Raw genomic sequence first — 16,522 nt, forward strand, 5'->3', positions numbered from 1 at the left:
AATTCTACTATTAATTCATATTAATAATTACCATAAGAGGAAAAAGGGATATTTTTCAAAATGAAAATTAGCGTATTTTTCAGAATATGATATAGTGTTATTCACTGAACAGAGGGAACAAATGTCAAAGTTTAACACAGTCTACAGAATGTTTTAACATAAATTGAAATTTAAATCTGACCAAATTTCACAGTTTTAAGTAAAATGGTAGCACTTTATATCCTTGAAAAGTGGTAAGTGACCCAAAACATTGCTTAGAAAAACAAATTTAACACTACACTAGTCTGAGATGGTTAAGTGATGGTACAACTTGCCATTGTGTATCATCAAATGGTATATTGTTTTCTTTTGGTCTTGTCATTATATTTTATTTTAGCCATTCTGGTAAGTGTGTAGTGATATCTCAGTGTCATTTTAATTGCATTTCCTTGATGTCTAATTATGTCAAAATATATTATTTTGATGTTTAATGTTCTGAGCTTTCTCAGTTCAAGACCATGAAGCCACTTAGGAAAAATACAGTTGCAGATACACTCATACCACCAACTCTTATTTAGAAATAAGAAGAAACACTACTACCCATTCCAACAAAAATGGACTTGTTATGCAGTAGGGATTTTATAAATTACCTGACACAACTTATATAGTAAGATGAAATGGGACAGGCGGCTTCTTGCAGCTATATACAACATCATTTTAATTTCAATTTTCAGTATAATTTTTCCAAGGTATACACAGAATATATATTTAATGTAAATTGTGAACATTTTCAACTCTGTATATGGAAATTAATCAATTTTAAGTTTATAACAATCAAAATTAACGGAAGTTTATTTTAAATTAGTTAGCTTTCTCTGCATTGCAAGACAGAATAATCACGAATTGGTAAGAAACAAATAATCTCTGTAAAATTACCGGGGGTGCATTATAAAGTGTTCGGTAACCGATCAAACTCACAATTTGGATTGAATGGCAAGTGATTTTTTAAAATCTGGAACTCATTGTCAATTTTTTTTTTCTTCATTGTGTCTTAATAAATTACTGTGTTCATTTGCATGGAAGTGAAGAAAAATGCATGACATTTCATCTCAACACTAACACTTTTAACTGGCAACTCTGAATGTACTTTACAGCAGTGTCACAAAGTAAAGATCAATGATGGTTCATGAAATATTTGTTATAATTCTCAAGGAGATAGGGAGTTTGTGCAAAAATGCAAATCACTTTGCGACTAAACACATTGTTTATTTCAGCTAATTTTAAGAAAATATGCTAAGACTCTCTCAAAAAAGGAAGCAATGGTTTAGGTTTTCCTTCAAACTCCTTATCTAATCCTGAACCAAGAGCACATAGTTCAAAGAGCAACTAATTTGAGCAGCTCCAATTTACACGTTTCCTAACAATGCTTAATTTAGTGGAATTTCTGTCCAATTATGTTAATTTGATGTAGTGAAAGACAAACATTCAAAAAGATCATCCTTAATTTATATAGATTGCCAAACTCTGCATTTTCTGAATGACGCCCAGGAACGCATTTTCAAAAACAAACAAACAATGGCAGAACCACTATTAGGTCATCTCTAGGCAGAAAGTGACTCAGAGCCTACATTACTCTCTCCCTGAAAGTATACTGTAGGCACTGAAACTACTACCCTGAGTCTGTGCTATCAAATTCCTTAAGTTAGAAAGTTTTAAAACCCGTCTGTGTGAGAGTATTTCATTTACAGATAGAGATTTGGTTGTTTATACATTTTCATACTTGATTTTTAGGGTGTAATAACTATGTTTTAAAATTCATGGTGGTTTTGAATACTGTTGGATAAGTGTGCTAAAATGGTATATCCATTCCTCCTAGGAAACAGAAATTATAGAAAGTTAGTGCTTTTCAGATCTGACATCTTTGAGTCATTGCAGTTTCAGTATAAATGCAATAGGAAAAGTGACATTCATGTTTATGATATTTTCTATAATTAAATTAGAATGTACTGGAGGCCTGATATAAAGTGGGATGCCTAAACTTCAGTAAGATCTTGTTTTCAATTCAAAATAAATTTTATTTTTTATTTTCTTTATAATATCCCTCAATTTCAGATAAGCACCCCCCTGAGGTCCACTCCATTTTTAAAAGATTTTATTTATTTTATTTGACAGATAGAGATCACAAGTAGGCAGAGAGGCAGGCAGAGAGAGAGAGGGAAGAGGAAGCAGGCTCCCTGCTAGGCAGAGAGCCCGATGCGGGGCTCGATCCCAGGACCCTGGGATCATGACCTGAGCCAAAGGCAGAGGCTTTAACCCACTGAGCCACCCAGGCGCCCCAAAATAAATTTTAAATTGAATTATGCACCTCTACGTTCAGAGACAATAAACATCAACCAACACAATTAATAAGTTCTATTTCTTGAAATTTCGGAAACATTGATAGTCTCATCTCCTGGAAGAACAACAGCTAAAATTTTTTGGTCATGGATTCTTGCTAAATATCACTTTCCCAAAGAAAATTAATGTTACGAATTTTCATTGATTGTTATTGATCGTGAAGAATATAACAACCACGATAAAAAGAATAGGAAAACCATGATATCTCATCTGTAAGGGCATGTGGAATGTAGGAAATGCTAATAAAAATAACTACCATTATTTCCTAAGTTAACATAATATAACAGAACACAAATATTTCATCATAATATTTTCTAGGCTCATTCTGATAACTCTTTTCTACATTCAAATTTAAAGGTTGAGGCATGTGATATATATTACACAAAAAACATCCCAAGGAATTTGTTAAAATAACAAACTCTTAATAAAGGACAAATCCAAAGGAATTTTTTTCTAATTTAATTAACAAATTATGAATCGACTTACCTATTTCATCACAGTGTATCAGGCACCAATAATATTTTTTAATCGTCATACCTGATGCAATAGTTACCATCTTTCAGACATACTGATCAGGAACAAGCAAAATAAACAAGAGCACCGTAGCTTAAGATCTACCTGCATAAATATAGGACTACTTCAGACAATCTCTTCACCACAACATAGCAATGAACAGAAATCATACATGCTCTGTAATGGACATACAGATGAGATAGAAGGGGATGGGTGTTAATATATGCAGAATCTTTATTAATTACATTGTAAAACATAATATGGAAAAACAGAATACAATTTTAGAAATACCCAGGTCACCATCATTATTTTATTTTTATATGTGTAGATAAGGAGTTTAATAAACAATCCATGACTATTCAACTTCTTATATTTTGAAAATTTTAGCAAAAGTAACAAACCTAGCAACTAGAAAATTGTATCTATCTGCAAAATACAGCTTTGCCAGCATGGTAGAGGAAAAGCAAAACAAAATAAGTAAGAAAAGTTTAACATTCCACAAGAGTTTTTACTTTTTGTTTTTTTATTTATTATTTTTTTATTTTTCATTTATTATTTACTTCTATTTTCTACTTTATTTTAATGAAAATTTCATGAGCATAACATAAGAGCAGAATTAAACCAACATGAGAAATTATTTTTTCATAAGTTATAATAAACTAGCTTGGTGATTAATTCAAAAATTATATTATAAACTTCAGTGTTCTTGCAGTAAGTATCACTGCATAAACAAATGAGTCAGGAGTCATAAACTAATGATGATTCTAAATGTTATTGAGAGAGACATTCTGTTCTTAATATATTTCAAATATTCTACACAAGGCAAAGTGGATCCAAGTAATCTGTAGGCAAAATAAGATTTTAGAGAAGTATATATTTCCAACAGTATTTATAAAATATTACCTTTATGTAAGGCATCATCCTGGACTTTGTAGAGAACACACAAAGGAGTAAGAAGTGGCCCTTCAAGAAACATGAAGCAGCATGTCTTCTCTAAGTAAAAAAAAACATTGTACCAACTGACTTTACTGAAACTTTATATTTATTGCTCTCGTTTTAGGTCATATTGTCCTTCTGCATGCAGGCTGCTATAACGGACATGATATAGACTGAATAGCTTATAAAGAACAGGAATTTATTTCTCACAGTTCTAGAACTGAGAAGTTCAAGATTAAGGAATGGGCAGATCCAGGGAGAGCCCACTTCCTCATAGATGGCTATCTTCTCACTGTAAACGTACATGATGAATGAATCAAGAGAACTCTCTGGGGTCTCCTTTAAAAGGACTGTAATCCCACTTATGACCTAATCACCTCCCAAAGGCCCCTATGTTTTAATACTAACACTTCCAGAGTTAGATTTCATAATATGATTTTGGGAGACATAAACATTCACACCATAGTATATATATATGTATATATATATATATATATATATATATATATATATATATATATAAAAGGACACAAAAACAACACACAACAAAAATTATTTTAACTACCTATTATTTTCAAGTACATAAAATTTTAATTTGTTTCTATATAATATTAAATAACTCATTTGAGTGATTCACTTATATCCAATGCATCTGTGTGCAATTAAATTTACTTACCCAACATATCCAGCAGCATATTTCTTCAGACTATCCAATTCCCCACCTTACAGGATTTACCACAATTAGAAGACAGGGGATAGAGGATAGATAGATAGATGTATACATAAACACACTTGTACATACACATATGCATATTTTTTCCTGTTAATGATACTCATGCAAATAAAATTTAAGCTCAAGGAAACCTGTCTTGTCTGTTACTTATTATCCAGTTTTTTTAGTGAACATCCATCCAAAAACAAATAATCCAATAAAAACATGCATAGAAGACATGAACAAGTGTTTCCCCAAAGAACACATTCAAATGTTCAGTAGATACATGAAAAGATGTCCATCATCATGTATCATCAGGAAATTGCAAAGCAATACTAGAAAGACATACCACCTCACACCTGTCAGAATGGGTAAAATCAACACTCAAGAAACAAAAGGTGTTGGAGAGGATGTGGAAAAGTAACACTTCTGGGGGCTGCCTGGGTGGCTCAGTGGGTTAAGCCTCTGCCTTCAGCTCAGGTCATGATCTCAGGGTCCTGGGATCAAGTCCCACATCGGGCTCTCTGCCAGGCATGGAGCCTGCTCCCTCCTCTCTCTCTCTACTTGTGATCTCTCTCTGTCAAATGAATAAAATCTTAAAAAAAATAAAAAGTAACAATTGTGAACTGTTGGTGGTGATGCAAACTGATACAGCCATATTTGAAAACAGTATGGAATTTCCATAAAATTTAAAAATAGAAGTCCTTTGTGATCCAACAATCCTGTTGGTGTGTATTTACCCAATGAATATAGGAAAACTTATTCAAAGGGATGCTAGCACCCCTATTTTTATAGCAGCATTATTTCTAAAGCTAAGATATAGAAAGAGCCCAATTATCCATCAATTGATGAATAAACAAAGAATAAGTGGTATGTATATACAATGGAATATTATTCTGCCATAAAAAAGACTGAAATCTTGCCATTTGCAATAACATGGATGGAACTAGACAGTATAATGCTAAAAGCGAAATAAGTCAGTCAGAGAAAGACAAATACCTTTACTCATATATGGAATAAAAGAAACAAAACAAACAAGCACAGGGGAAAATAATAAGACATAGAGAGAGAAACAAAGCAAGAAACAGACATTTCATTACGGAGAGCAAACTGATGGTTACTTGAGGGGATCTGAAAGGAGTGATGGATTAAATAACTGATGGGGCTAATTAGAGCACTTGTCATGATGAGCACTGAGTGCTATATGTTATATTGTACACATGAAACTAATACAACCATATATGTTAACTAACTGGATTTCAAATGAAAACTTTTTTTAAAATCCCAGTCTTTAGCTCACATTCTGGCTTACAAAAGGGATTTAGTCAGGAATTTGGAGATTAGTTAATGAACAAATAAGGGGTGAACAGGCAGTTGTTAGATAAAATTACTATCCTTTCTGGCATGATCTTATACCTTTTATCTAGAATTATTTTTTTTTTTAGCATTATTTTTAGCACTTTAGACTCTTCCTATTTTATTTTGAGTCATTAAACAAAAATTTCCTCAAAGGACCTTAGACTCCATCCAATTTGAGCAACAGTGTGAGAGAGGAAATTGTGTGTGTCCAGGAGGAAAAAAAAAAAGATGAAACTACTTTTGTTTACTAGTGAATGCATAGTTCTTCCACAGAAGAAGCTCTAAATGGTCATGGCTCCAGCTTTATATGTGTTCAGTCATATGTTCAGAAGTAGGTAACACTATCAAAAAATATAAAGCATCTGAGATTATTTTCCCTTATTTGAAAGCTGGTGTATGAGTCTGCCGTGGTTTCTTGGGTGTTGATAGAAGACGCAGACTCGTGCTTCAGAAATAATATAGTTTACTATTCACAGCAATAGAGGTAGCCAGAATATTAACAGTATTTGTGTGTGTGTGTGTGTGTGTGTGTGTTTGTGTGTGTGTGTGTGTGTGTAGGGGTGGGAGTTATATATCAGTTCTGAGCCTCAGTTCCCACAAGAAGAATCAAAACAGAGGCAGATAATATTTGCAAACACAACAAGTTAAGTTAAAAAAAAAAGATACTATTTCTGTCTTCCAAGTCTATTCAATACAACCATCTTCAAAGGATGGTCTAGAACAAATAATAAATGCAGAAATGTAAGCAACCAATTGAAAAGTGTCTCCCAAGAAACACCCTTTGAGAGTCTTTATTTGACAAAAATACTATAGGATATTACATGGATCAGGTGCATTGAATACTGGAAGGTTAAAATTACAAGGGACCAAATATTTTTAAGCAGTTCTGGCATCCAGTAGCATTCAAATAGGTTTTATAAGATTGAAGAAAGAAGCCATCAAAACCTGGGCCCAGGGGCACCTGGCTAGCTCAGTGGGTTAAGCCTCTGCCTTCAGCTCAGGCCATGATCTCAGGGTCCTGGGATCGAGCTCTGCATCAGGCTCTCTGTTCAGCAGGGAGCCTGCTTCCCCCTCTCTCTCTGCCTCTCTGCCTACTTGTGGCCTCTGTCTGTCAAATAAATAAATAAAATCTTAAAACAAAACAAAACAAAACAAAAAACCTGGGCCGAATTTTCCCAAAAGTATGATTCTGATTCTAGTCTCTATGATGTTATCCCTTGAAGACAATGTCTCTAATTGAGTTGAATTAGTTTACTAAAGAGCATACCACCATTTGTTGTAGGAGATGAACAATATTTCAACCTATGCTCATTTAAGTAACTTGGTGCATAATCCCTTTTCTATTAAACCATAGTGCAAGGACCAATGCCGCGTTTCCGAGAGAACCCTAAGCTATTTTTCTAGAATGGCCATATGCCTATATATCAGGCGTCCTGTTTTCACTCCCTTTGTGGAGCACCTACCCTGGAGGTCATGTAATAACCAATGACAAAAAACAAAAAAAAAAAAAAAACCAAACATCCAGGTCGAAGTGCCATCCCAGCCTGTAGATGAGTAGACTGCTCAACAGATCCTGGGCAGGCATCTCAGCCCAGGCCTGTGCTGGGGAAGCTGGTTGCTGGCTTTGGGCACAATCAGGAAGTCAGCAAACTGACCGGAGAGGCAGCCAGGATTAACAGGACTGATGACCTTTTCGCAGCCAGGCCTTGGGCGGACACCCGCTCAAGGAGCCAGGCTAGGAGTCTACCCAGCGCCGGCGCTGGCCACGCTTGCAGCCACCCAGGGATTCGGTCCGAGACCCAGCCCGGGCCTGGGCCTCAGGAGGGAGGGGGGCGGGGGCGGGCGCAGAGAAGGGGCTTTGCTAATTGCCAAAGCAGGTAGTGAGCTCGAGGAACACTCAGGAGGGTAGGGGGCGAGGGCGGGTGGAGGGCGGCAGGGAGAAGGGACTTTGCTAATTCCCGAAGCAGGAAGTGAGCTCACGGAGGATGTGGCAGAGAGTCTGGGAGGAGGTGGAGCGGCTGTTAGAGGAGGGGCGCGCAGCACCGCGGTGCTGTGCTGCGGCCCAGTCGGGACTGCAGTACCCACCGGACTCGCTGTCCGTGCGCTCCTGCGTGAGGCCCTGCAGTCCCGCTCCTGCTGCCTGCTGCCCCTTCCCGCCCCAAGGCTTCTCCCGACCACCCTCTGTGCACAGGTAACGTTGCACCGTGCTGTGCCCTCACCAGGAGCAGAAAGCGGGGGATATGACCTGGGGGCGGGGAGGGGGGGTTTTCGAGGCCCAGCCTCCCAGGAACCCCAGGGCACCAGGTCCAACCAGAACGCTGGGCCGAACCCGGGTCCGCATGGGGTCGGGCTGGGGACAGCGCCTTGCGAGGTGCCCCCCACCAGCGGGCGCACTAGCCCCCATCGTTGGGCACCCCCACGCGTGCGTGCTGAGGACCCCCTTCCCTCCCCAGCGGTGCCCCCCGCTGCTTCTTTTCTGGACTTGGGATCCCAGGTGGAAACTAGTCCCTCAGACCTCCCTGGCAGCAAGGAGGGCAGGGAGGGATTCTTGGTTTTCTGCCCTGGCTCTTCCTCTCTCCCCATTCACAAGCCTTCTGGCTTCCCTTAACTCTCTTCATTGTCAGTTTTATTAAATGGTTTTCTTCTGCATGTTGACCCGAAGAGCTATTTCATGAATGAATATACACGAAACTGAGTCGGAGCCCACCTGTGAGAGCCCACCTGTAGAGGACTTTCATTAGAATGGTCTCTGGTTCTAGCCTCAGTTCAGAATACTGTATGTACCTGAGGACCTAGTCCAGATGTTTCTTTCATGTCTGACTTGAATTTGAAATCCTCCTCAGACTTCAGCTTCCAGGATTTCTCCAGTCCTTGCTCTCCCACTGTCTTGGTGGGGATACGCCATGAGTGTTGAACCCAGGAATGAATGAATGATATATACCCCAGATCGCTGGGGCTTTGTCTTGTTTTTTGCTGAGGTTGGAAAGGCTTGGGAGAGACCCCCTGTATGCAGATACAGAGCTGCATGCAATTGCTTAGATAAACGTGTTCCCCACTTAATTGCTTGGGCATTGAACATTTCGCCCTTAACCTGTGGCTTGAGCAGTTAGGAGGAGACAATCTGGAGGTGAATCAGAAGATGGCTGAATCCACATGGTGGTGGTCTGGGTTTGGGAGATTTTCCTGGAGATTCAAACGAAAGATCTAAGTTCTTCCAGTGGGGAGTGGTAAACATTTTATGGATGGGAGATGGAAAATAAATGATCTGGTTAACCTTTCCCTCCCCATCAAAACCCATTATTTGAAAAAACAAAAAGGGAAGTGAAGGGAGAAATCCTCCCACTCCCATCCCCACTCACCTCCATAGCCACCTCCTCTTCCAAGAACCTAACAAACAAGGTGCCAAGAAGTGTTACGTACCAGCAGTGGTCTCAGATCTCATTCAAGGATCATGGTGAAAGGCATTCAAAGAGATTGTGGGGGCACAGGGATCCAATTAAGGGGGACAAGTTTAAGGTTTGCCTGGTCCCCTAAAAATTAATGGCACTAGAGAAGATGAGCTTTGGGAACTATAGCTTAATGGATACAATGTGTAAAAAGCTTCAGTGAGTCATGGTGGGAAGAGGCCATGAGGGCAGCAAATACAGTCTTAGATGATGTTATTAATAGCACTACAGGCTCTAGATTTCCTGTGGTGGCAAGACCAGCCCGGCCCAAGTGGATACTCACAACCTGGAACAGAGGGTCTTGGAGATCCCAGCACGTGAGGTATGATGAGAGGGTAAAATGATAGGAGGTGTCCTTTGGAAGGACTGTCTCCTTGACTTTAAAAGGGAGAACCCAAATCTGTAGGTGAAATCTTTTTGGCTACAAAGAGGGCTGAGGCCTCCTAAGGTCAAGGTCTCCTCGTCACTTGCAAAGATGTCGAAGAACACATTCAGACATTTCAAAGATGTCCTCATGTCCATCGGTTCCCACTCTGGAATTCTATCAATAAGGTGAGAGTTCCTCTAGTTGAAAAAAAGATCTAAAAAATCGTCCCTTTCTCATGTAATTTCTGTAACCTCCAGGACACACCCACCTCCCCCTTCCAGCTCTGTAATGAAGCCACAGCTGGTTCCAATTTGTGGAACTCCTTAAAGGCTATTCTCCCTTCTATACCCCCAGACCAAGTTCCCATGCTCCCTCACCTGATTTCCTGCACTCACCTCCCACCTGGTGTGTTCACACCTGCAAGTGCCTTTTACCAACCCCTTTGCCAAAAGGCAGCCAGAGTGACCTTTCAAAGACCTATCAGTTCCTGGCATTTGTCTCCATAGAAATCTGCACTGATCTTCTAACAAATTCTCAGTCCTCCAAAGGCACCCATAATCCTCCAATCAGTCTCTTCATACCCCTCCAACTGACTGATGCCTGTTCTGCCCCATCTCTCTGCCCTTCAACCACACTGCCTCCCTCTTCCTGTGGAGACCCCTCATGGCGCCTGCCTCCAAGCACAGGTGATTCCCATTGATGGGAAGACCCTCTTCCTCTCCCCCATCTCCCCACTCCAGTTACTCCCACTTATTCATGAGCTCACAAGCCCCATGGTACACACTCTCATTGCAGCCTGCTCTCTCTTTTCTAGCACTGGCCTCAGTTTCTAGCTGTGGTTGTGTCATGGATGTCCCTCCTCAGCCAGCCTCCAAGCTCTCCTTCCCTTTAGCTCCAACACCTGACACAGTGCCTGGCACGTAGTAAGCCCTGGCTAGCTTCTAAGAGCCTCACTGAGGGACTGAAAGCATTTTAAAAACATCACCACGTAGGCTCCAAACTGTAGGCAGAAAAAGCTTTGCCTGGATTGACATTTTAGAGATGTATTCGTCAAGTTGGATGTGTTCACTGACTTTACCTTGTAAAATTAAAAAAAAAAAAAAAAAAGGACCTCTGTATCGCTTCGCATCTAACGAAGGCACATGTATACTATTAGACCACGTTATGAGCTTAATGGAAGGAGACAAGATGTTTTCGCTAAGAAAATGTATAAGACTGTTGAGGTCAAGTGGGAGGAAACAGTCCGTTTGTTGGAGCATTGCTATCTTACTCTATCACAGCCACTAATAAAAATCTGACACGGGGTGAGTCAGAATTGTCTGTCGGAGATGAGTTAGATCTGGCTCATGTTCCTACAGACATGAAAGCCAGGAACGAAGAAGGAGGCTTTGAAAGCCTGGGTTGAGGAGGCGGTGTGGTTCACTGCGATGAGCTAAGTGCCCAGGGCCACCGGCAGACATGCTGGCCTGTGTCCTTCCTTTATTCTGGGGTCCCTCTTGCACCATGTGGTGAGGCTGGTGGCTGGGAGCAGCTCAGGACAGGACCGGGTGGCATCTTACCTCTCTCACCCTCCTGTGGGCTCCAGTAGGTCCCAGGGGACAGCCTGCCTTCCTTGCAAAGCCCAGTAGCACTGGGAGCAGAAACTGGGACCAAAGAGTGAGCACCCTGTTTGACAAGCTGGACCATCCACCTCTTCTTCAGATGCAGGGGGAGCCCTGGCATGCTGACTCCTCCCTTCCCCCTTTCCTCTCTTCCTCCCTCTTCCCTTCCCTCCCCTCTCTCCTTCTCTGGTGGTGCCCTTTCCCAATGCCCACTTCATCCCTTTTCCTTTCTACATGCCTGTCTTCTAGAGTTTCTTCTCTTTTCTCCCCATTACTTCCCTTCATCTGAATCTCCTCTTTGGTCCCTTTGTCCCCGCTCTCTGCTCCTCCTCCCCTTCCCTGGCCCCTGTTCAGCTCCATCCCAACTGCAGGCAGAGCTGGACTAACAAGCTCACTTGCTAGCTCAGCCTCCCTCCAGAGAAGTCACTCTTTGGTGGCCACCATCCTGACCCCCTGGTCCCTTCTCCACTTGTTCAGATATTGCTCTGAAGTCTGAGGAGGACAGAGCGCGGCTGCCACAGAATCAGGCCAGAGGAGAAACCAAACCATGTGTCCACACTGTCCCCCAGCACTGCTGCTCTGAGAGCTTTCGGAGTCCTCAACAGGGTTAGGATTTAGGGGCTTCTTCAGAACTGGGAGTGAAAACAACCATAGGTCAAAAGAAAAGCTATGGCCCCCACACAAAAATAATAATCACAAATGAAAACTATGTTAACTCTGAAGTCCCAAAGTCGAAGAATTGCCTTGAATCTGTCACTAGAAAGCACCCAAGGCCTCACTCTCTGGGTTCTGGGTGCCCTGGGAAAGGCAGGAGGCTCTGACAGGAGCGTGCGGAATGATGGGTGCTAGCCCGCCCGCTGGCGGGGGGTGGGGGGTTGGGTTACCTACTTTGGCGCTGTCCCCGGCCCGACCCCGGGTGGACGGGGTGCAGCGCGGCCTCTGGGGTGTTCCCGGTGCCCTGGGGTTCCCGGGAGGCTGGGCCACGACACCCCCCCCCCGCCCGCTCGTGGCCCGCGTTTTCTGCTCCAGGTGAGGGCGCGGCGCCCTGTCTCTTTACCTGTGAGCAGAGGGTCCGCCGGAAAAGCCATGGGGCGGGGAGGGGCAGCAGGCGGCGGGAACGGGACTGCGCGGCCTCGGGGGCTAGGCTGGAGCGCGGGAAGGCACGGGCGGCGAGTATGGTAGGTCCTGAAGTCCCGCCTGAGCCGCAGCACAGCAACCTGGCGCTGCCCGCCCCTCCTCCGCCAGCCCCTCAACCTCCTCCCAGACTCTCCTCTGCTTCCTCCAAGAGCTCACTTCCCGCCTCAGGAATTAGCAAAGCCCCATCTCCGGGCCGCTCCCGCCCCGCCCCGCCTTCGCCCTCCTCCGTCTTGAGTCCTCCGCGAGCTCACTTCCCCCTTTGGAAATTAGCAAAGCCCCTTCTCTGCGTCGCTCCCGCCCCCCTCCCTCCTGAGGCCCTGACCCGGGTTGGAGTGCAGCGCGAAGCCCAGGCGGGCTGCGAGCGCTGCCAGCGCCGGCGCTGGGCAGCCTCCTAGCCTGGCTCCCAGAGCGGGTGTCCGCGCGCGGCCTGGCTGCAAAAAGATCATCAGTCCTAAATGCCGGCTGCACTCTCCCGTCCCTTTGCTGGCTTCCAGATTGCGCCCAAAGCCAGGAACCAGCTTCCCCAGCACAGGCCTGGGCTGAGATGCCTGCCAGGGATCTGTCTGAGCAGTCTCCTCTTCTCCAGGCAGGGATGGCACTTTGACCTGGATGTTTGGGTTTTTTTGTTTGTGTTTTTGGTCATTGGTTATTACATGACCTCCAGGGTAGGTGCTCCACAAAGGGAGTGAAAACAGGACGCCTGATATATAGGCATAAGGCCATTCTAGAAAAATAGCTTGGGGTTCTCTAGGAAACGCTGCATTGGTCCTTGCACTATGGTTTAATAGAAAAGGGATTATGCACCAAGTTACTTAAATGAGCATAGGTTGAAATCGTTTACTGAGAGTAAATATTTTAAATAGTTATATTTTAACTAAATCTATCGTCAATCATAAATCTATTACACGAAGGTTACAGGCAATTTAAATGCAAGAGCACTCTCTTCAGGGTTTTAAATAATCCGTGTCTGTCTTGGCACATGAGAATGCAAAGATAGGAAAATGGTTTGTAAAAGATCATATAATAGCTTTTACTAATTCTATTTATTTGACAGACAGAGATCACAAGTAGGCAGAGAGGCAGGCAGAGAGAAAGATGGGGAAGCAGGCTCCCCGCCAAGCAGAGAGCCTGATGAAGGGCTGGATCCCAGGACCCTGAGATCATGACCTGATCCAAGGCAGAGGCTTAACCCGCGGAGCCACCCAGGCGCCCCCAGATGAAATACATTTCTGACTTAGAAACTTCAGATAGAATTTTTTTTGTCCATGATGACAACCGAAGAAAATGTGTCATCCCTAAACCTAACCTTAACCCCTAACAACGCTGAAACCTAAGCTGACCTTAAAGCCCAAACTAGAACCCTGAATCCCATACCTGAAATGGAACCCAAAGCCTGTACCTGAGCCCTGGATCCAAGCCCTGAACCATGAACCCAAACCCTAAACCAGACCTCCAAGTCATGAACCCTGAACCCAAATCTCAGCATGAAGCCAAACCCCAAATTTGACCTTGAACTTTATCCCCTAAGCCCTGAGTCTTAAAGCCTAAATCATAAACTTAAAGCCCTAAACTATAACTCTGTTCCCTTGTCCTTCACTCTAAATCCTCACCCTAACACTAAACCCAAAGCCTGATCTAAAATTCTGACTAAAACCTGAACCTGAACCCAAATTCATACCCTTCACCACACTTTGCTTATGCACTTGCCATTGATGGATATTTGCAGTTTCTACCTTTTGATTCTTGTGAACATTGTTTGGGTTTGGGGCAAGGGTTAGGTTCTTGGATTAGATTAGGGTCCAGGCTTGAGACCAAGTTGAGGTCAGAGTGTGGGTCTGCATCAGGGCCATGTTCAGTGCCACTGTTTGGGTCAAGGACTGTTGTAATTCCACATTGTTTCCAATTCATTGTTCCTTAGCTATTTGGGGGGAAGTTGGGGGGTATTGGGCTCCATGCAGCTTGAATTTCCGGAATGAAATGGCATCAGCTGGACCCTGGGAGGGAGCAGGACCTTCCACTGAAGGGTGAGCTCCCACAGTCCTGCACTGCCTTCCACCGCCTGCAGAGGGCGCCAGACCGCAGCTCCCGCCCTGAGCCCAGGCTGCGCAACCACAGCTGGGACCAGAGCCCCGCCTCTTCAGGACCCTCTGTGGAGACTTCTGGACAATGTGGGGCGCCTCCCACACTGACAGGACAAGCTGAGGAGGGTGTGGCTCTGCAGCCACACTGACCGGACCCGTTGTGGAGGACGCGCCCACACTGGCAGCAGTCCAACCTCCTAAGGACCAGACTCTGGAGGAGGTGAGGAGAAGCCGCCTGAGTGGACTGTCAAGGGGTTCGTGGTCTCAGGACCCCACAGAGGAAGGGCGCCCTGTGTAGACACTGGGGCTTCCGTCGTTTTGTGTGAGGAGACGTGGCCTCCTGCTGTGCTGTGCGCGGGGCTGTGGGGTCCCCCCTTTCTGGGCTCGGGTGCTCCTTGGTCCTCCTCTGTGTTTGTGTGCTCGCGGATTTGGTTCCTGAGGCTCCTCAGATGGTCTGCAGTCAGGGAGCGTCCGCCTGCTTCGGTGCTTGTGCTCCCCCCACCTCAGCCCTGCGGGGTCCTTCCCGTGTCCACACCCACTCCAGGCTTGTGCCAAGTCCCGAAATTCAGGAGCCAGAGTGAGGACTCTGTAGACGGTTTTGGGGAGAGTAGGTATTTTCCCAGTGTGGGTTCTTCCCTGAGCACAGTGCCTCCCCATCTCCGTGTGTCCCCCTCCCTGTCTGTCGTCATTGTTGCAGGGCTGTCAGAGGACAGGTCTGTCACCTTCTTGGTTCAGGGGCCTCCCGGGTATCTTGCTGTCTTGGATGCAGGTGTAAATGAGATTGTTCTCCATAGTCTCTTTCTGATGGTTCCTTCCGAGCACGTAGGAGTGCCACTAATTTGTGCATATTGATTTTGTTCCTTGCAAGTTCTTGAATTGATTAGTTCGATTGGCCTTAAACTCCATCTGCCAGTTATTTGACCAGCAGCATGGGTTTATTTGGGAAGAGCAGAGAATGGCAGTCTGGGCTGAGCAAGCTATGGTCCCATCACAGGCAAGTGCCAGAAACAAAGGAGAGGAACATTATTTCATGGAGGAGGAAGAAGTTGGGAAGGGTGCTTGAAGGAAAGTCCCCTGGAGAAAGACAGGATGATGGAGAATTCTCACCAGCTGAGCTGCAAAGCTCCTACAAAAAGTCAGGAGATGAACCTCCTGCTTCCCCTGTGGGGCCTGGAATTGGTGAGTCTCTCCTGTGGGGGATTGCAATGTGGGGTCTGTAATGGGCACTGAGCACCAGGCGCCCCCTTCCAGCCTCCCCTTCTGGCATCCCCAGTCCACTTTACTGGGGCCTCCCTTCCTGCTTTTGCACAGTTGTAACCAGCTTGTGGTGGAACGTTGTGGAAAACTGAAATTCCATATCCACTGCTTCTACTGCACCTGAGAGATACAGGGGCCCATGATTTAATCCTCCCACGAGTCTCTTACTAAAATGTGTCCTCTCCATGTTGGGTGACCTGGATCTGGGAGGGCTTGGCCTCCATCCCAAAGTCTGATGTTCTCCCTGCTTCCGTGTCGTCGTGCTAACATGGATGTTTGGAAGAGTCATTTCCTCTGCGGTGATTTCAAAGTGCAGTCAGCTTGTTATAGCAGCACAAATACATGCTGTCTCCACACTCAGATTCCCCAGCCGTCATTTCTTTTTTTTTTTTTTTTTTTTTTTTACATTTTTTTTTTTTTTACATTTTTTTTTTTTTTAATTTTTTATAAACATATATTTTTATCCAGCCGTCATTTCTTTACCACGTTTGCCACTTCACATGGGATGCTTCAGTGTGTTTGATCCCACCACAGGACAATGTCCTGCAGAACCAACACATAACCTGAAATGAGGAGATCATTACAGAACCCATCCAAGGGTTAGTGTTAGGGACGAGGGACATGGCAGGAATGACCTGAAGACCCCATGGAGTGCTGTCTGGGTGGCTGAGTTGACAGTGTAGGTGAGGGTGAGTGTCTGGCTCTGGCTTTGTGTCCAGGAGTCAGCTCTGTGTGGG

Source organism: Mustela putorius, unplaced genomic scaffold (assembly GCF_011764305.1).
Source record: "Mustela putorius furo isolate JIRA1106 unplaced genomic scaffold, ASM1176430v1.1 tig00000224_pilon_pilon_pilon, whole genome shotgun sequence".
Lineage (NCBI taxonomy): Eukaryota > Metazoa > Chordata > Mammalia > Carnivora > Mustelidae > Mustela > Mustela putorius.